The 22,726-nt window shown below is 32.0% G+C and overlaps 2 long non-coding RNA genes, 1 other non-coding gene and 1 pseudogene across 3 annotated transcripts; 3 read left to right on the forward strand and 1 right to left on the reverse strand.

Moving 5' to 3' along the window:
* Nucleotides 1-2,789: 2,789 nt before the first annotated feature.
* Nucleotides 2,790-3,474, forward strand: LOC128177991 (uncharacterized). The gene is made up of 2 exons (XR_008242891.1): nt 2,790-2,953; nt 3,173-3,474. It is a non-coding gene; the product is annotated as an uncharacterized LOC128177991 (long non-coding RNA).
* Nucleotides 3,475-5,954: 2,480 nt separating this feature from the next.
* LOC128178041 (uncharacterized) lies at nt 5,955-6,855 on the forward strand. The gene is made up of 2 exons (XR_008242895.1): nt 5,955-6,272; nt 6,469-6,855. It is a non-coding gene; the product is annotated as an uncharacterized LOC128178041 (long non-coding RNA).
* Nucleotides 6,856-8,711: 1,856 nt separating this feature from the next.
* On the forward strand, nt 8,712-22,485 carry LOC128176215 (von Willebrand factor A domain-containing protein 7-like; annotated as a pseudogene).
* On the reverse strand, nt 19,696-19,777 carry Trnas-aga (transfer RNA serine (anticodon AGA)). Its single transcript has one exon. It is a non-coding gene; the product is annotated as a tRNA-Ser (tRNA).
* Nucleotides 22,486-22,726: the final 241 nt, after the last annotated feature.

Below are 22,726 nucleotides of genomic sequence, written 5' to 3' on the forward strand. Positions count from 1 at the left end.
AAATTAACTGTGATATATTCCAACGTATACACGTTAGAATTACTGTTATTGATGCCAGAATTAAATGTTCAATTAAATGTTTGAAAAAAAGTCAACACCTTTTTTTTATTGGGTTTGTTAAAAGTTCCATCACAACAGTTAAATGAGCTACTCAGCATGAGACATCAATAGATATTAACAGTCAGCATAATAATAACAATAGTGTTGTGTTTAGCATGTACTATGCCTAAATAGTAGTCAAGGTTTGATACATAGTGCACTCGCCTCCGGCTCGTGCACTATGTATCAAACCCTGACTACTACATGTATTTAGGCATAGTACATGCTAAACACAACACTATTATATAAATAATTTGATTTGCACCGATTAAGGTTGGTTTGACAAAGTTAATCTTTCAAGACCCCCACGGGAGGCTCAACGCCCGCACGGACCACCCCTGCCTCCACAACCTCTTCTAACGACACCTCATGGTGACTGAAGATCACAGTCAAAAACCAAGAGTATTCTATTTTTAACACAGCAATACCGCATTAATGTACAAAAAAGAATTTTAGTTTACAGGATATAACTTTTTGAAAAAATAAACAAATTGCTTGACATTTACAATTTGTATTCTTTGATTGAGTAAGCAATCGCCTTTTAATACATGTACTTGGATTTAATAACAATATTTGTTATAAGAAACGTAGTTAATGCAATAGTCTCTATTTAATAAAATACAAGAAATGTGTCCTCGAAAAGGAGGGGGCTATAATATGACGACTGGCTTCAGTCAGATATTTTGGCTACGCAAACAACTATTAGATTAAATTAATGACTATTCTTAGTTTATATCAGTGTGTAATCTTCATATATTCAGACGATGTATATTTATGTCGATCAGAGCATTGCCCTAGCATGGTTATCAATTTATTACTTTTTAGCTTATATCTCAAGAAATCTGATCTTGTTCATGTAGCTACTTATAAACCGAATCGTGATCAAACTATTTCAGATCAATTTGTCCGCCTAGAAATATACACATTCATTGACATTTTAAGTCATTTACCAAAAGTACTGAAAAATTAATCTAATGATTTAAATTGCATTTATCTGTCTTTTTTCTTTTACTAGGGCGTCAATCTGCGGATACCCTATAGTGATCAGTCTCTCCATCCGTCTGTCCATCAGAGATAACTTGTCTAGGGCATATTTTCTCTTTCCTTGACCCAATTAGACTCACACTCCACCCCCAGAATACCTTTAGGTGAATGGTGCACAGTGACTTGGAATCAAGTGCTTAAAGTCAAAGCAAACTCTTTGTCCGGATCATACATTCTCTCCCCAAGTGTGTGACCTTAAACAATATATGGCGCATATTTCACACAAACAAAGGTTTAAGATAAAAGGTTTGTAATGACCTTGAACCTTATTATTTCTAGGTCAAATGTGAAGATCATGGCTTACATTTTTAAAATCGAAAAAAAGGACCAATAATATCCCATCCAGTTTGCTCAGATGAAACAAAAACGGATAGTTAAGAGGTTTATTATGATTTTGAATTTAAGTGCATGCAAACTGGATAACTGGATAATTTTTAAGTCTTATGTTAAGGTAAAAGCAAGCCTTCAGAAAAATGCTTTTCACTATTCCAATGATGTCTAGTTTTGTATTGAAATCCAAGGTTTTTCTGGCGTAGGAAAATAGTAAAAAGGTTCCAGATATTATCTGTCCAAGGAAGACGAAAGGGCTGTTTTCATAATACAGAATATGCATAGAAGTACATATTCTTGTTCAGATTGTCATCACATTCAATATATACTGGATCTGCTAATCTCTTAATTAAACACGTATTTTTACTGTACTAAGTTAAAACATTGATTTAGCAAAGTGACAGAGTTTGTCGGAATTTCAATTTAAAAAGTGTCACTGACTTCCATGCACACGCATTATCAGAATGCAATAATTCTAAAAGTGGACGTTAAGATCATTTGGAAATATATCCACTGGGAGTTCTTGCGATCACATGGCTCTTACAACTCAGGTCGATACCCTCTATAAAAATCGAGACCCTTTATTGCAAAGTCTGACAGACAAAGAGATATCAAGAATATGTAGAAATGTTTTTCATGACAGTTACTCCTAGAATGATTGGGATCGCTGTCTGGCAGAGAAAATATTTGTATAACGTTGTGAAAGTGTACCCTGTATTCAAAATGGCTGTTTGAAGTTCCACTCAAGATTCTGAAATGATAAAAAGATCTACGAAAAGAAAATATTGAGAAATCCACATATAAATAACACCGGTATTCTCTTACAACATATAACTGTACTATCGGGTATCTGTTAAACACTTAGAATGGAAGATAAAACATTTGTATAAAAGATGGAAAAGACCGGTGTGTATGTTTTCAAGCGATACATAAGGATAAAAGTAGCCAAATTATGTCTTCGAAAGATTTTATGGCTGTAATGATAGGAAGAGTGAGGTTAATAATTGAAACATTTTATGCGTTTTTATTGCTAATACATGTGGATACATGATCTTTTAAACATTAGGTGTACCAATATTAAAGCAGAAGATATCAGAATTTTAAAAATACTTGCCACGTCGGTCCATTTTATAGGAAAATACAAAATTACAATTTTTCATGATTTGGGTTGCAATTGCAATTTTATTGTACATCATATAATGAAATAAAGACGCACAGGTTCATACATTTACATCTCTGACATATTTTGCCTAATCAAACTATTATATACCAACAAACCGCTATTCGTGTAAATTTCGTTTTACAAAGCGAAAGTACAATCAGTACATATGACTTATCAGAGTTGGATTTTCCGATACGTTTTAGTCATCCATTCGACATCGTTTTTCCTAAAAAGATAAAGCAGAGAGTTGTTTGAGGTAGTGTTTTGACTAATATCTTAACTTTGTGCGGACAAATAGTTCAGAAAAAACAATGGACGGTAAGATGCATTGTTTTATCGATTTGTCAGAACACTTTGAAATCAGTAAAATTATTCTGATAGATAAAACTGTTGTGTCTTGTGTTGCACATGTTTTCATTTTATATTTCTTTATGTCGAAAATATTTTTGTCGAAAAATTTAACCTAATGTATGAAGGACAGGTTTGGAAATCGTAATAAGTTATATTTAACTTACGTTTTCATTTGAATCGATGTAGGTTGGGTTACAAAAGTAAATGTTCCAAGACCCCCACAGGGGCCCCCTCCCCCGCAACGCCCGCAGGAACCAGCCCCGCCTCCACCACCCCCTCCTGCGGAACCATGCGGTGACAAGCGATCATTGCCAAAACCAAGAGTATTCTTATGCTGACACAAGCAATGTCGCATTTCAAGAACAGAGAAGAATATACGTCAAAATGTGTGACTAAATCTAACTCTAACAATTAAAAGCGCTTTGTTTTTCGTCATTTACATCTTGTAATCTAATTTTAATTTAATAAATTGCAATTGACTTCTGTTACTTTGATTTTAATTAAAACAATATTTGACAGAAGAAATGTAGTTGATGCTATAGATTCTATGAAATTGATTACAGATTCCTTTTTAAGACGCTGGATGATCAACAGGTTACCTATCATATCTACATGTACAATAAGAGTTACATTTGTTAAGCATCAACTATTATTTTGTCAAGAAAAGTTCCAAATATTTTAACTTAAAAATTTGAATATTATCAAATATTTTGCTTTTATGTATTCAATTTGAAAGTTCTCCTTTCAAATGAAATTTATATAGTCTTCAAATGATCACAGCCATTTAGCACTCTTAATCCCGCCTTCATTTTTAATAAAAAGTATAACACGTGTAATACAGGGTGTCCCAAAACATATGTTACACTTTTAATCATCAATAACTTTATTAGATTAAAAGCAATTATAATATTTTTTTGTAAACATCTAGTGTATAAGTATTAATTTTATTTGAGAACAGTTCGGGACATTCTGCTAAACCATCAGGTAATTATGACGTCATAATGTCATCACACTTATCAAGATGGAACCCTCATGTGAACAACTGGCAGAAATTGTTAAACTTTACTATGAGTGTAAATCTGTGACTTTAATCATAAGTAAAATAATACATCTTGCATATTTATGAATTTTTTTTTTGCAATCGTTCTTTGTTTTTTTATTATGTATTGATATCCGATGAGTTTTCTGGCGTAGAAAAATTTAGAAATAGTTACTGATGCTCTGTCCAAGATAAAGGGGGATTTAAAACTTAGAGTAAACATTTAAAAATAATGTAGATTATCTTTCTTGAGTTCACAATCACGTACACTGTATATAATAATAACATCAATTTTAAAACCATGATATTTAATAAATATGGCATGTTTATCCTAGAATAGAATGGAAGTTATCCTATCCTTCAGTTAAAAAAAACTTTGTAACTTTATGTTATTTAAAGAATTTATTATATATATTTTTCCCATTATGAATATGGTTTTATGTACATATCAGGTAGGATAAACATGCACGAAAATGTTGGAATGAATTTTAATTTTACACAGGCTAATAACTTTATTATTAATTTTCTTAATTATTTCATCTAGGTAAAACGGTGTTTAGGTGAATAGAACGAATTTGTAGGAATTCGATATGGAACTGTGTCACTGTCCGTGTGTTGGTGGTTTTCAATGTCTCCGTTCCGTAATTCGAAATGCAATCATTCTAAAAGCGGGCGGTTTGATCTTATGGAAATATTACCATCGGGAGCTCATCATGCGTACTTATATGACACTTACAACATATAGGTCTATACACCCCCAAAGAAAATCCTTGATCGTTCAATGCGATGTCCGTTGGTGAAATAAAGGTCGAGAAAATCTAAAGAAGTCTTTAATGATAAGCAAATTATTGCGCTCTTCATATGATTTGGGTCACCGTCTAGCAAATGAAAAGTATTTGTGTTACAAAGTAAAACCGTACTCATGATTGCGAAACGGTCGTTTGACATCACACAGCTTGAGAACGATTCTACGTAAATGATCAAAAAATCATGGGTGGGAAAAATTTCAACACCGGTTTACATTTTAAACAGAATATTTTTAAAATAAGGTAGTCATTTAGGTATCTAGTATGATAGTTGCGAAATTCAATTATGTTGACTTGTCTTAACTAAAAATTGCTAAACTCAATTCTTGTCACAAGAAATTTCCCAAGTTTATAATAAGGATAAAGCGAGGTAATCCAAATTAATTTTGCAAGCGATGTTGGGCCCCAAATATCGGTGTTGTATTATGAGAAATTAATATCATGTCAATTATTGCAAATTATTGCCACGAATGGTCCGCCATTAACATGAGTGTAAAAAAGGGGAGAAATCTACTATATGGGTATATCCCTCTAACTAATTTTAGAATCGGTAGGACAACAAAGTAGGGCCTTTAAGCAAAATAGTCCCTATACTTGCAGAGGGTATATACATTTATTGGGACATTTTAAATCAGAATGCTTGACACATGTCAGAAAAGAGGATTTTCAATTTTAAAAACAAGTGTCAAAATTGAATTATCATTTGAAGAAAAGGATTGAAATTGTTTGATGTACACCCTTTCCAATACTGAGAAATTCCCTACTTTTGCTTTCATTTTCAGAGTTTTTCAATACAGACGCATTTTGCCGGAAAACGAATCTGACTTCAAACCACGAAATTTTAGGAGGAAAGAGACAATTTGATGAGCTTTCATTCAAGAGGTCCCTCGTTGCTGAACGAAAATAAGAGCCGGAGCTATGAACCCTAACGTTAACATTACCGCCTATGGAAAATGCATTAGTGGACTATACCCATATACATGTAGTAGGCTTTCTGTCGGGGTAATCTGGCTATAAAAAGGAGGAAAACCCACTATATAGTCAGCTTTTCGTGGGGTAAAAACTGCGATATAGCCATTTTTCCGGGGGGAAGATGGCTAGGGGGAAAAGGCACTATATAACACCGGTATTGCCAATTTTTAACTGTCGCATGCTGTGCATATTAATGTATGATTTTGAAAAACAATCAGATTAATCAATGAAATAAACAACATCAGTTATAGTGATGTGTTTTACGAATAGATCTGTAATGTATTTATTTCAAATTGCACCTCACAAAACGAAAGTACAGCCAATAAATATAGCTTATCATCAAGGGTTATTCCAAACCTTTTATAGCGGTTCACCATGTTTTTCCTTTACAGTTAAAGCAGACAGTTGTTTGAGGTATTGATTTGATAAACACTTTGTGTGGACAAAAAATTCAGGAGAATAATGGATGGTAAGATGAATTTTTTGATCACAAGTCAGATAATTTCTATATTTTATAGGGATAATACTATTCGTATCGATAAATGAATAATAGCACATTTATCTTTAACTTTGAATTGCTCAACATCGAAAATATTAACCTTATTGTAAAATTTAAACAACTTTCATGACAATTTTGGAAATACAAGTTATTTACATCTGTATAGGTTGGAATCCAAAGGTTAGTTTTCCAAAACCCAAACGGATACCTTCTATCCCACAACGGCCGCGTATACCAGCCCCTAAACCACCAGCCCCTCCCTCTGCACCATGCGAACATAAGGGACCACCGGCTAAAATGAGAGGATTCTTTGGTTGACAACAGCAAAGTCGTATTAAAGATGGAAAAGAAAATTGATTTTATGTGACTATCAGGAAAAATTACTACCTCTCTTTGTTTTATGATTTCTAAATTTGATTTAACGATTGACTTCAAGTACTTGGACTTTAATAAAAAAAAAATGATATTACAAAATGTAGTTGATGCTATAGGCTCCAAGTAATGAAATACATGTACAATAAATAAGCTGTAGAAATTAGAGGCTGTATCGTTATTATTGTTTTGTTATTTCTAAATAAACTAAATATAACTAAAAATTGATGACGACAAAAAATAGCCTCCTGTTTTATGGACATTTGTAAACAAGAGCTAACCGAAGCGCCATATTGTAACAAAATGCTAGATAATCGTCATTGACAACAAATCAACAAAATGTTTACTTTGTAACACGTCATACTTTTAAAGGGACCTGAAGTCAATTTGATACTAGTATTTCTATTTAAGAATGTCTTCATTGGCATTTCTCATGAAAAAACTTATTGTAATTTGTCCATATATTAGTAAGAACCAAAATTCAAATTTCATGTTTTGAAAACAAAGCTTAAGACTTGTGTAGGTCACCTGATTCTTTGACGTGGTCGATCGACGTCCGTTAACAGTTTTGTCCCCCTTTTTCAAAACGACAACACCAATTGTTATACAAGTATTAAGTCACCTGAGTAACTCAGGTGTCCTAATGCCAATGGTCTTCATCCGGTGTCATGCGCTCTGCGTCGTTCCGTAACAATTTTACATTTTTAGCTTCTTGAAAAGTACAAGGTCAATTGTTATCATTTTTGCTTTAAAGCACCTCCATGATAAGAGGGATGTAAATTGTGAAAATATGGCAATAGAACAGCTAGTTAGTTAGGAGCTAGTTTGTGTGTGTTTCCGTATTTGCAATTTACTTTGGATGTGCCTTGACGCAATTTTTTATTAGATTGCTGTTGGGTTTGCGTCTCCAATTTGGGATATACCCATTTACTAAGTTTCTTAGGCGGCTTTCCATAAAAAGAGTTCTTCACACAAAAAAATTAGCTCCACTCTAATTTTCAAATGAAATACATAAGGAATAAGGAATCATTCTTTGAGTATTATAAGGTGATAATTTCGGTCGGAGTTTGATCAAACCCAATAAAGCCCGAAGGGCTTTATGATAGATTTGATCAAACCCCGACCGAAATTATCATCTCATAATATTCAAAGAATGATTCCTTAATACTTATATTTATATAATTTTAAGCCATCGTACGATTATATATTTAAATATAAATAAGCAAACCCCGCTGGCGCCTCGATTTGGCGTCATTTGTATTATGGGTTATATAGTACAAAATCGATACGTACTGTTATCACAGGCAAAGACACTGGAAAATGTAAATATACACACATAAAAATACACTATTAATGTTCGATGTAATTGTTTCTGTCACTTTTTGACAAGTTTTAAGAACAAATTTATTTAAGAGGGAAATACCAAGATTTCCTCTTTGACACACCATTTTTTACCCGAAAAAATCACAGGAACTGGTGATTAGTTAAACATTTAGTAGAAGGTAAATAAAGGGTATTAACGGATAATCTTTATTAAGAAAAGTTTGATGTCACTATCATACAGTTCATACAATTCATATTTATAATTGCATTTATTAATTTTCGAATTTCATATTACGAATCTCGAATTAGCCTTCCGGGATTTCGTCATATAACCAAAATATATCCCGTCTTCACTATCAACGAGCCATGGAGACTCGAAATACTTAAAACAGAAGAAACCTTTATGTAGCAATTAAGATACATTGCTCAAGGTCCATAAAAAAGAATATTTCTTGTGTCACTTTTATTGGTCTCTTGTTCAACAGTAGCATAGACTTGCAAACCTAAAGTTTGAGGTGATCAGTATCGCTATATAGCAATTGAATACTGTCTTTCGAATTCTTTTCAGTTTATAACCTTGTAGCGTTAGAAAAAATTGTTTGAAAAGAAAAAAAAATAGAATGCGTGAATGTAAATTCGTGCATTTAAAAGACATTGATTTATTTGGGGTGAGAGAATATAATACGGGACTTCCCGGTTAAAGTCTGTAAATATACACACAAGTAATAGTTTAATCAGTAGGTAAGTTTACTCATCATGAAGCACCCCGACTGCTTCATTGGGTACTTGATGTTTTTAGTTTCACTTGTTGAACGCTCCTCAGTGTCTGCTTTTCCTCCACAAAATATTCCACAAGAAAGGTTGACCAAGTCCCATAACACCATCAACGTTTATGGGATTTATCTTTCAACGCATCAATTTCTGTTGAGACATAGTTTTGTCAATGGGACTGGTAAACCTGTGAGCGAGGTACTGAGTGAGTTTTTTGGAAATGGTAAGCAGACATGACTTTCTGTTATTTTATTTTGTTCATATATGTCCTGATTTTAAAAAAAATGTATACCATTAAATACATGAAAAATAGCATTTTTAACAGAAAACTTAAAATGTGAATATTTTGCAATGCGAATTTCTTTTCAAAATGTGATATTGTATTACTCCTTTCCCTAAAAACTTGATTCGTGAAAACATAATTCAAAGTCATGATCGAGAGAACATATCAGCTTGTCGATTTTGTAATAGATGCTAATGTTTAAAAATATTTTTTGGTAAGGTAAATGTTTTGTTGTTTTATTTGTCCAACAACTTTTTGAGAACAAATATCTTACAAGAAACAACAAATAAACTTCCAATATAAAAAACCATTTCAGACGGATATTATCAGTCCATCTTTTACCAAAACATATTAAAAATAACGGATCACCAGAATATAGTTCAGAAGGAATTGGCCAGTTTCGCTCATTACCATGTCAACGGCGAACAAATACTTACAGGTAAAACCTAAGTATGTGTAGTTTATTCATTCCAGTACTTATAAAAACTGTTTCAATCAAACTGAGTTTGCACCCTTTTCTTTGAAACTGTAAAGTTGAGCATTTTGTTCTCCTCAATTTAAAAATTTAACTTTGGAAATGACTGAAGTTCAATCGACAAACATCTCCCTTTACAAACAAGTAAAAGGTCTTTTGTGATTCTTTCATTCATTCCAAATATGAAAACTCTTTAACGCTTTTGAACTACATGTATCTCGGTATGGCTTTACTTGTTTCTAATCAACAGGGAAGTAAAATAAGTTTGATCGTTAAATAACCAGCACGCTTGCCACTCTATTCATTATACGTGTATAGTGCTGTTGGATTAAGTGTTGCAATTGAAGCAGCAATTATTTCAAAAATCGAGAAGTTGCATACAATTGGTCACCAGTCCATATTACTTCAGTAATCATGACATTACTAAGAATATATGAGGATGTCCCTATTAACTAGGTGTTTACTGTGTCTTTGTTTCTAATTTAAAGTGAAAATAGGGAATGTAACACCGAAATAACTATGCACGATTTATAAAGTAAATACCGATATAACTATAGCATTGTGTAAATAAAGGTATCTCACCCCTCAATGCCGTTGTATCAAGAATTTCTTGAGAAGTATATCTTTGAAATCTGTAGACCAAAGATACTTAAAGAATACAAAGAAAGGGTGGTTCAGCTTTCATATCACTGAGTTACAGCGCATTAAATTTGACCTTTTTGCACCTAAAGTACAAATTCATACCGATTGTCATTTGTTTCTAGTACTTCGAATGAAGCAAAATTATTTCATCAAATTATGCATGATGATCAGATTGAATAGGGAGATTACATAAAAAAATATGTATGAAGCTGCTTAAATTTTATTTGACCTTTTTGCACTTAAATTTATTGAATGGTTGCAATTTGATTAGAAATTTTAAAGTTTTGAATACCACGAATTTAAAAAAAAGTATTCAAAATTTACGAATTTAAATATCTTTCATTGTTTTCATGAAATATTTATATAATTATATTTATTCATTTTCAGCTCACAATTATGTACGATCTTTACGGAAGAGTTTGATTGACTTGGCACAGTCCAGGCCAGATATCGACATACTTCGAGAAAGAGTAGGACAGTGTCTGTACACTCTCCAGCAGTTCTACAGCAACACTAACTGGGTAGAACTACAGGGAGACACTATCATTAAAGAGTTTGGTATGTTTATAACGAGAAAATGAGGTATATGAAATGTTATAATTATATGAATTTTTATATTTTAGTTGATCTGCCAACCTATAACTATTTTCAGTATTCGAATGTTTTAAAAAGATTTATTTAGAACAGGTATGCTGATTTGTCTTACCTTTTTACCCTTAAATATTTTTTCTGTTAATTCGTCCTAAACTAGCAAGCATTGTAGTTTTTAAATAGTTATCTTAGTACATTTGTAGATGGATTTAATAAAATATGGCTATGACAATTCAAAGTTCTACATTGATATTCACCCAAACCTCATTTTAAAATTGATTACAGCATATTAATTTAAGCCTTTTTTATCAAGTAGTCTTTAAACACAAAATGAATTAACGAAATCAGTCAAACCTAAATCTATTTTGCTTGGTCGAAGTATGACATAGGTTTCATTTGGTCACCGTTTCGAGTTTTGTTTGATAATATTAAAGAAAAAACAAAGACAGTATTGTTGGATTTATTTAGGTACAATAAAAGATTTTTCCATTATGTTTTACTATTGCTAGTTACAAAAATGAAATCCAATACACTTTCTCATTTTTAGGTATCTCTGCAACACTTCCTGTTTCTATCAGTAATTTGTCCGATGAACCATGCTCTGATTGTCCGACAGACTTGACAAGGTTCGTAATTTTAAAAAATATATATATTCAATTTATTTACATTTCAAATAAGGTACATTTAAAGACCCGGAAGTGTATATCATTGGAGTGGCAGTATCTACTATTTCAATATTGATTTGTGCTTGCAAAGCCAAAGCACGGTGCCAGATCATTTTATCGGAATTTAGAAAATCAATATAGATATATAATATAATAGATATTTTACAGCTTAAAGCAAATGTTGTATAAACATATTAATTCTGTACGAAAATCACACATAACAAGTTTAGAATGTGTATGACTTGAGTAAAACATTAATTACGAAAAATCATTTAGTTTCAAAACGTATAATTTCTAGAACTTTAAATAAGACACGCAATATGTTGTTGGAATTATTCCTGTTAAGAACACGATTCTGTTCTTATCTAAATTGACCAAGCTTTAATTTGTGTGATTGCAATAATTAAAATAGAACCTAAAACTAAGTGGAGAATTAGACCTGTTATAAACCAGTAACATGCAGTCTTAACGTGTAATAGAATGTGGTTTAAATTGGTTTTAAATGTTTTGTTTTTGTAGTAAAATTAATTGCGAGGTTGTGGAATGAGACATATCTAGACACGATTATGTAAATAACAAAAAATGTCTTTTCTTTGAATCGTAATTCAAGAGGGTTTGATGATCATAGCATTTTTAAGACTGTATTTATCTCTTTTAGAAGATGAGCTCTATTTAAAAATGTAGGAAAATTCTCAAAACGAAAGTATAAAATAAAATATATGGATTATTGGGTTTTTTTTAATAATAGTATATAGCTAAACACCGTACCTTATAGATTTCGGAAGATCAGATGTTTAATGAGTCGACTATCCAGCTTCCTTTAAAGGTGCATGGTCACGATTTTTGGTCAAAAATTATATTTTCGATTTTATTGTTTACAATGCTTCAATAAGACCTTTTTAATAGGCAACCAAAATTAGAGTGCCATTTGATGAGTTATAAGCAAGTTACAGAGCTTACAATTCTTCGCTATGTAAACAAAGCGTTTGTTTACAATTCGAATGTTTAAGTGTAAATTCCAGTTTTAGAACTAAAATAAATGTGTAAATCGTTAATAATAAGATAGACAAACAAGCTTTAAACAGATTTTTTACTGGTATATTTAACCCATGTAACCAAGAACAGGTCACGAGCCTTGTTTACATGACGAAGAATTGTTGGCCCTGTTTCTTCCTTTAAACTCAACGACTGACACCCTAATTTCATTTGATCATTAGAAATGCATTCCTAAAGCATTGCAAATAATAAAATCAGAAAAACAAAATTTAACTAAAATCGTGACTATGTCCCTTTAAGCTATAATTACAACATCTTTGCTACGCAGTTTAGCAAGATCCTTAATAGGGTAACATAGAATTAGATATATTTCACCTCTTATTTTAGAAACAAATTTACAAAATTGAGGTTTTGAATTTTCTGTTAACTGTTAATTCATTTGAAGGCCACACGATGTTAGAATAATCATATACACATGATTGCTACGTACATCAACATAATACGTGGGAAACGCTAAGTGAAACTCTCAAGAGAAACGCGAAGCGTAGCGATTAAAATTACTGAGGAATTTCATTGGAGTTGAATGAAGGTTTCATAATCTCGAAAGATATAATTATGCAAATTTTGTCGACTCAAGGTACTTGTTTGCATTGTTTCTCTCGATAAGTTTGGTTGGTTGACACTTTGGTTTAATTTGATCCTTTACTTTTAGTGGTCTTTGTAAGAACAATACTATAACCACTAAATTAACCAGTGGATACAAGTCTGAACAAGATGTACCCAAGCCTCTCAGCAATAATCAGGGCAAAGGCAAATGTAGCCACGGCTCCCAAGACGACACTAGCAGACTAAAATCAGCGACAGGTGGGATTTATAAAGGAAGGTCATCATCGGCAAATGCTCCTCATTTTTATCTGCACAATGAGGCTTTCGAAGCTGCTAAACTGGCTACAATCTACTTCCTTTCTGACGAAAGTAAGAAATGGGGTTTTTAATGTCCTTAACTTTCAAGAAAAAAGATACATTAAAGAGAAATTTAAAAAAATGTAATTATTGTTTCACTAACTTAATACTGATCATGCGTTTTATTAAGATCTTCTGTTTGATAGCTTGTAAAACTAATCCCAGCGGATCAATTTCCATTTCAACCTTAAACTTCGCATAATAAGGCTTTTTCTATTCAACTACAACAACATTATTTTACATCGTGGTAAAAAAAAAACCAATAAACTATTGAGTGTTAATGTTTATTAAAGGGGCATGGTCACGATTTTGGTCAAAAAATTATTTTTTCCGATTTTAGTGTTTACAATGCTTTAGTAAGGCGTTTTTAATAGGCAAACAAAATTTGATCATGAGTGTCATTTGCTGAGTTACAAGCAAGTTACAGAGCTTTCAATTCTTAACTATGTCAACAAAGCTTTTGTAGTGAGTTTATTATAAGGTTTATAATTTTATTGCATCATTTAATTAGCCGATATAGGAAAGTATCAAAATTCATTGGGATGTAAAATAGATAACATATATCTAAAAGAATTCCAAAAGAATAAAAACAAATTGGCATTGTTTAATTTCTAGAAGGTTTCCTTTTGATGAATGATAAGATGAGTATATGAAAGATCTTTGAATACTTTCCTATTTTAGATGATGGTCTATTCAGCCACCTTGGAATTTACCTTACAAAAGAGGTCTTTCAAATAAAATCTAAAAAAGAAATAATGGACTATTCAATTACGTTTGTAATCGATGTAACGGGATCGATGAGTGACAACATAGCCAGTGTTATACAAGGGGCGACAACTTTTGTAGAACAAATTAGACAATCGGAGCGCATACCTGAAAAATATATCCTCGTAACATTTAGTGACCCAGGTTTGCTTTTTGAATGTTCATTGAATATAACGTTTTCTTTTTACGTAAACATGTTTTTTTTTATTTTTCCGTATCTCTTTAATGTGAAGAATTCCACTTCGTAAAAATCAAAATTATATTCTCATGTTATATTATTATTTTTTTTGGTATGTGGATAGATAGTTTCAACTGAAAATTTACACTGACTTTATTCATAAGCGTTCAATTGCGTTTTGCATGCTATTAAAAGAAAAATTCAAAATTATTCTAACTCTAAAATTAGCCTGGTACTGCACCCTGAATTTTTGGTCATTAACAACAGGTTCTAATGCAAATAAAGAAGAAATAATTGTATAAAACTGAGGATCGTCCCATTAAATAGAACATACATGTGACATAAACTTTCAAAATCTTAAGGAATCCCAAACATAGTATTTTAGTGAATTTCTTTGATATTTGAGGTTTTAAAAAATCCCCGGAGTCTTTTGATTGTGAAAATAGTTTATTTAGTTTATATTTCCGTCATAACTCATTTTGGTTAAAACGGGACCATGATCGATTTAAGATGGGGGTCCAAATTTACATAAACAAAATTTTGTACATTAGGAAATATCTGGCAGAACTGTGGTAAAACGCAAAATTTATGAGATCAATTTCTATGCCTTCAGTCGATCTTGAAGAAAACCGAGTCACTAACGACGCAGATGAGATGATAAGTTGGATAAACGGCCTAACTGTTTCCGGTGGTGATGATTGTCCTGAATACAGTCTCTCCGGACTAATAACAGGTAACATAAATTAATAAAACTGTACCTCTGTATATATTTTAAAACGTTTCAAAGTAAAAACCTCTGAACTTATTAAAAGTATCAACAATTTCAGAAATTAAACCCTAGTATATATTAAACACGTTTTAAGAGCAAGATTGTACTACCGATTTATAATTTTTTGGATTTGCCAAATCCACTGATTATTTAAAATTTTCAATAAATCATTCGAATTCTGTCACTATAGGTGCAACACTCTCTAATCACAACTCAAGCATATTCCTTTATACGGACGCACCTGCTAAGGATGAATTAAGACAGACATAAGTCACCGAGATAATGCAAAGAAAAAATTTAACCCCAAAATTTCGTGTGGTGAACGAGTGTGCAGGACGTCGAAAACGTGACACTTGTATGTCATCCTTTTATTTTGTAAAATTCCTAATATATTTTTTCAACTGATAAAGATAATCAAAATAAATAATATAATTCCAGGAACAATTGAATTGAAGTTTTAAAATTATTAGAGAACTATATTTTAAAAATTAATTAGCAAATACATGTAATATGGCCTATCTGATCAACGTTTATTTTAAATACTTAGATAGATACAAACGCCAGTCCAGCGTCTATGATAGTATAGCCCAAGCCACGGGTGGGGATGTGGAAAGATTTTCATCATCTCAAGAACTTGCTGATAAAGTCGAAGAAGACTTAATGGTAATCTGATGTTCTAAATATATCGATATCTCTCCTTTTTACGTCAACTGAGCTAAAAGCTCAAGTGCACTTTTCTACTCACTTTTTGTCTGTCTGTCTGTCCGTCCGTCCGTCTGTCTGTCAATATCTTACATTTTTGACTTCTTGTGTGGAAGCGCCCTCAGGTAGTGTAGTTTCATCTTTGTTCCATTTATGATCCTTTGGGTAGAATGGGGCCACAGTTATGGGTCTAATTTTTACATAGTAATATTTACAGAAAATCTTCTTTTCAGAAACCATTTGACCAGAAAAGTTGAAACTTATGTGGAAGTATCCTCAGTTATGTATATTCAAGTTTGTTCAGTTCATATCCCTGGGGACAGTGTTGGACCACAATTGGGTTCCAAATTTTATATAGGAATATATAGAATAAAATCCATCAAAATCTTCTTCTCAGAAACTGATCGGCCACAGAAAGTTGAAATTTGTGTGGAAGCATTCTGTTGTATTGTAGATAAAATTTTGTTAAAATCACGATCTTCGGGGATAGTATGTAGCTTCATCGGGGGTCCAATCTTTACATAAAAATGTATAGAATAAAATCTTAACAAATTTTCTTCTAAAAAACCATTTTCTTAGAGAAGCTATAACTTTAGTCAAAGCAATCTTAGATAGTGTAGAATCAAATTCGTCAAAATCTTCAGGAGTATATTGTAGCCCTTTCGTGACAATTTTACAAGGGAAAACATTTTAAATTAATGAAAAAAAAACTCAAAAGTTTTAATATACGGTTTTACTTATATGCCTGCCCTTTGACAAATTGATAGTTCTTTAAAAAATTTTAGACTGGGGCCCTGGACAATTTCTTGGCCTCATAAGTGACTTAACGTTTGATTTATAGGTTTATATCTTATAACAGTTGTTCAAGATCTTCTCGAAAACTGTATTGCTCAATTGCTCAATATGTGATATGATTTTAAAATTACCCTGTTACAAAAGGGGCTTAATAATACACATGAAATAGGAATATTCAAGGGGGGGGGGTTTGAACTTTTTAAAATAGAATATGTTCAACTACATTGTCCAGATATTTTATATATTGACTCCATAACTCTGATTTTTTTATGGCAATTGTTGCTTATGTGGGCGATGTGATTATATTATATTTACATTATCCAGTGTCTCTGTCTGTGATAACACTACGTATCGATTTTGTTCTATATAACCCATAATACAAATGTCGCCAAATTGAGGCGCCAGCGGGGTTTGCTTATTTATATTTAAAGATTTAATCGTACGATGGCCTAAAATTATATAAATATAAGTAATAAGGAATCAATCTTTGAATATTATGAGGTGATAATTTCGGTCGGGGCGTGATCAAATCTATCATAAAGCCCTTCGGGCTTTATTTGATTTGATCACGCCCTGACCAAAATTATCACCTCATTATACTCAAAGAATGATTCCTTATTCCTTATATAAAACATACTTACATGTTTTACATAGCTTTCAGTACATATTAAACACCATATGCATTATTTGAACACTAATAGGGAAAATATCAGAACTGTAATTAGTGAAAATAACATATAAAAAAGAGATTCCAATGCGTGCTTCAATAAAAGAATTTATGCATGAAATAAAGATATGTGCAAAAAATCAATGAGTAATATTCAAGTTTATTCATGTTAAACATTTAACTTTATTTACTGGCAGTAAAGGGTATTATACTATAAAATATATAAAGGTCTTATTTAATGAAAATAATTTTAAATTATTTTAGATTATATTTTGGGTGTGAAAAATTACCAAACGATATTATATTTTATAATCTTAAATTGAATTTTTAGAATGAATTATCCATCATCCAAAGCAATTCCTCTCAAGCAATATATCAGGTAATATGTTAATCTTAAATAATCTGGAAAATATAAAGAAAATGAACAAACAATCTGGCATTTTCATTTTTATAATTATCTTTGAAGGATCTTAAGAATGTGATAAATGTATTTAAGAAAATAATAGCAACAAATTAACGATCAATTTATAATTTCTGATTATCAAAAAGAATGTTTTATAATGTTTAATAAGGTCTAATAACATTATGGCTTTTACCCAAAAAGAATAACCAGCCATCCTCCATGTCTATCATTAAATGGAGTTCTACAATCACAGATCAATTAACAAATATTGAGGTGGATAATTCAATAGATTTTTTACGAATTGAAATAAATGGAACATCGAACTCGAGTGGAATTCTTTTAAGACACCCAAACGGTATGAACCATATTTATACGTACACCACTAGTTCGTTGCTAAATATCTCTAGTATTGTATTTTCCACAAAGCTTTACCATGCATGTAAGTTAAAAACAATATTTTAAAATTTGCTTGTACATGTATAAAAGAAGTTTTAGACAATTAACTTACCTGGCATTTTGATATCTTAAAGAAATTTTTTGTTATTACCTACTTCTTTTTGTAAATATGACAGGTTCGCTGGTTGACTTGGGGTCACAGTATATAATCGTGCAAAATTCGGACTTCCTGACCATACTTTCAATCAAGGTCTGTTGTTGATCATCGAAAATGAGTTTTTGTGTAAACATTCATATTAATGCTATAATTATCTATTCCCAAAATGTATTCTGTTTGAAGTTTTTTAAAATGCAATTTTTTTATAAAGTCCCCTCCAAAGGGCCAATGGACTCTGGAATATATTGGATCCAACCCACTGACAATTAACGTAACAGCCAGTAGTTCCTTTGACATTTCCTCATATTTACGGGAGATTTCATCTGAAGGCTTCTTTTATCCCATAAGTTGTAATCCGGTATTAGGTCAGTTCTGTTAATAATTGCACCCACCTGTAGATGTACATATTTCTTCAGGTATGTAACCATGATTGTTAGTAACCACAGTATATTGTAGACAAGGAATACGCCATTGTTGTTCTACTCGAGAATATCCCAGCAAATTCTTCAATATCTTCAATTGTTCTCGTGGATGACAAAGGAAATGTCGTTACTACAATTGTTGCAAATCTCCTAAGCCTTACCCCGAACTTGCAGTATTTTGCAAAAACAAAATTTTATAAACAGGTAATTTGGAGATCAAATTTATACAATACTTTTGTTACAATTAGTGTTTTTGATAACGGTCAAATGTATAAAAGCAAATTTTATATATAATATTATAGAGTTTCGTATTTTAGATAGCTGGAGTTCAAATACACGGACAAGACTCGGCAAGTCAACAATTTATTCGTACCAGTAAACACACGATTAATCCAGTCGATGTTACACTTACAATGAAACCATTTATTGGTAAATTTCATTCTTTGATATACACGCTTTAACATGTCCTCTGATGCAATGTTTCATCGCGATGGGTCGTTCTGTGGGTTATTTTATCTCCATAATTTGGTTTATTCGTAAAATGTACCCATGTGCCTAATATGGAAGAGATCCATGGTAAACGGGGCGATAGGTAGGGGACGTGTCAACTAAATACTGTTAAACATTTTATGTCTTTTATAGAAATACCTCTGTAATAATTGGCTTTGAAGTATATTCACGGGAAATATTAATCACTTCCTGGGAGTTGATTTTAAGATAACCCCCTGCAGGCAGTCAACCACAAGGGAAATGTATGTAGCATGTAATTGCAAATTGTAAATTGCAAGCAATCTATATTTTCCAATGTTGAATTGTAAAATTTATTCTTGGAGAGAGGAAGCCGAGATAAGGCTAATCCTCCTGACTGAAGGGTAATTTATTCAAATAAGTTTGTAATTAATTTGTTCCTTAATAAATATCTTTAACTTTTTTCAAATCAATAAACAGCAGGCTAAAAACCAATTCGGGACCATCTACATTCATTGTGAAATGTCTACAAATGGGTATTAGACATTAAAAATAGATGGAGCATTTTAACACTTCGTGCTAAAATATAACGTTGTCGGCAGGATTCGAACCTGCGCAGGGAGACCCCAATGGATTTCTAGTCCATCGCCTTAACCACTCGGCCACGACAACTGATATATTAAGAGCACTTGTTTGAATACAAACCTTTTAAGTGTTTACCATAATAAATAGAATAATTTTGAAATTACAAAATAAAACGTGAAATTTTCAACATTTTGTAACTGACATGTCTTCTCATTGATAGCACAGATAAAATAAAAAAAAACCTGATTAAATCATTCACCAGTGCCGAAACGTCAAAACATAATATTGATATTTTACTGCACGTGCTTTATATGATTGGCTTTTTTTTATTATTATTAATTTTATTCTTTGATTATAGTTTAAAATTTACTAAATTGAACCAGTAAAAGTCAAAAGGTTTCATGTCATGAGTGTTTGTCTAAGTAGGGCAAACATAATTTATTCCCTGCTTTGGTGAATCTCAGACTGACAAATGTTTACTTCATTTTCATATTACAGGTGATTTGTCCCTTTCAAACCTAGAACAATTTGAATTCACCATTACAAACCACGGACGAAATAATAAGTCGTTGACTCTCGATGTTTCCGACGACAGAGGTTATATCGTTGATAATCGATCTATACAGCTCCACATTCCACCAGGAGAGTCCGAAAATAAACAAGTGTTCATCCGGGGAACTCATCCATTATCAATCGTGTAAATATACCCAAATGTTTCCAGATCATGATCACAACAGTAAATGTAGGGAAATTAAATAAAATGATGCATCGACCTCTCTTATAGGTTTATTGTGTTTCAGAACTGTAACAACATCACTCAAAGACGAGGAGACACAGATTGTACTACAAAAGTTGACCAAAAAGCTTACAGTAAATTTATAAATATAATTCTTTTTCTTGCAAAGTCATTTTTAAATCCAACAAATACATATTTTTTCCAAAACAGAAACATTAATATTGAAGGTGTCATCCGCTATACGACCTAATTGCAACTTGACGTCATTGGGCAATACTTGTCAAAATCAGAAGGGGAATGGCAGCAACTGTTATGATGTCATCTGGCAAGGAAGTGCTCGAGTAAACTACTTTGGAGTAGGAATTGCGAGTTTAGGTGTGTCAAGTTCTTCTGTGAATTTGACACATGGTCCACTTCGGAGTTCATACGGTCCTTTGGACGTTACACTACAGTATGTTATATTTTTTCGCATTTAATCATTAAATTCATTATAAAAGAAGGAATATAATTAAGAATATCTTTTTTTATTGTGTTACAGAGGGGACTGTTGTACTCAGTCGATAGTACTTACTGCAACTGATAATGATGGTTTCATTGCTCAGTGTAGATTTAATCTTTTTTCTGAAGATTCGTCTAACATCATTACCGATTCGTCTGAGCCTATTGACAAAAAGGAGGTAGTTTCTTCATAATAAAATTGCCTTTCATCATATAAAATGACTAAATTGATATTGCAAAAAAATTGCTTGATAAAGTGAAGTATAGATATGAAATCATTTTATAATTCCGTACTTTCAGACTGTGTTAAACCTAACGGTTCTTGGAGCAGCTATTGGAGGAACTTTAGCAGGAATTATTATTCTTATAACGGGTGTGCTTCTGAAAATTCGTCACTCATCTTTGCAGTCTACAAAGGTCAAAGATGACACAGATATGCAAATTGACATCTCACGAGTTGAAAAGTGGGATCAAAATAAAACAGCACATTTTCGGACGTTCATGTTGCGAGAACCCATTGTTTCCAGTACGCCTGCAGAGAGCTTTTTTGGCCGCGTTCACTAACAATTTATTATCATTTACTTTGATTCTGAAATTGGGGTCCAGAAAACATCGAATTTCTTTTTAGTAACGCGTGCGACTCTGGAGGAATTTCCTTCTAAAAGTCATTTAAATTTAATCATAAAACGCATTTATTGTGGATTCACTCAAAACAAATAAACATCAAAGACACTAAATGCTTTTGGTACATAGATATCATTTTTTAAATCCAGTTTTGTAAATCAATTATAAACGCATCTTTTGTGGTACATCTGTTGCTCACAGCTGCTTCATATTGTATGAAAACAAAGTCAAATCAACAGGAAATCAAACATAACTTGATTTAAATAATTTTTTCGATGTGTGAATCATAACTCAACATTGCAACTATCATGTATTTTTGTCTAATCGTTACATTGTATATGAAGGAGTAACGTAACAAGAAGTAAGTTGCATTCAAATACCCATCTTCAAAATACATGTAACTAATATTTATAAACCTATTTTGAGAGATTAGATAAAATGTTTGAGTTTAGCTTTGTTCAATTATAAATGTCTCTGTGAACATGGTGTTTGGTTATTTGTCCATTTCCGTCATATTTCCAAATATGTCATCTAACATTGATCGCGGGTAGCTTAAATATGTGCTTTTGACCATTAATACTTGATTATACACTTTTAAGCTCACCTGAACTGAAAAGTGAGCTTTTCTGATCACCTGTTGTCTGTCGTCCGTCCGTCCGTCTGTAAACTTTTCACATTTTTGACTTCTTCTCTAGAACCACTGCGCCAAATTTAACCAAACTTGGTACAAAGCATCCTTATGGGAAGGGGATTCTAAATTGTTAAAATAAAGGGTACAATCCTTTTAAAAGGCAGGTATTTGCGAAACCGCGAAAATTGGGTGGGTGTCTTAAAAAATCTTCTTCTTAAGAAACACAGCACCAGATATGCCAATATTTACACTAAAGCTTGTATATATAGTGAAGATTCTAAATTGTAAAAACCGTGATCCCCGGACTAATACTACGTACGGCTCCAAAATATGTTCAAAGCTTAACATAAACTTATATAATGGGAAAATGTTTTAAACTCTTCTTTATAAGAATAACAATGCTACAGTTTGTGAGATTACTATACAATCATTCTAAGATAGTGCAGATTCTAAGTTGTTTAAATCATTTTTTATTAAAAGAAGTATTCCAAAAAAAAAAAGAAATTTCCATGATAAGTTTATCGTCGTTTACATGTGTATGTTTATC

Source organism: Crassostrea angulata, chromosome 3, assembly GCF_025612915.1.
Source record: "Crassostrea angulata isolate pt1a10 chromosome 3, ASM2561291v2, whole genome shotgun sequence".
NCBI lineage: Eukaryota > Metazoa > Mollusca > Bivalvia > Ostreida > Ostreidae > Magallana > Magallana angulata.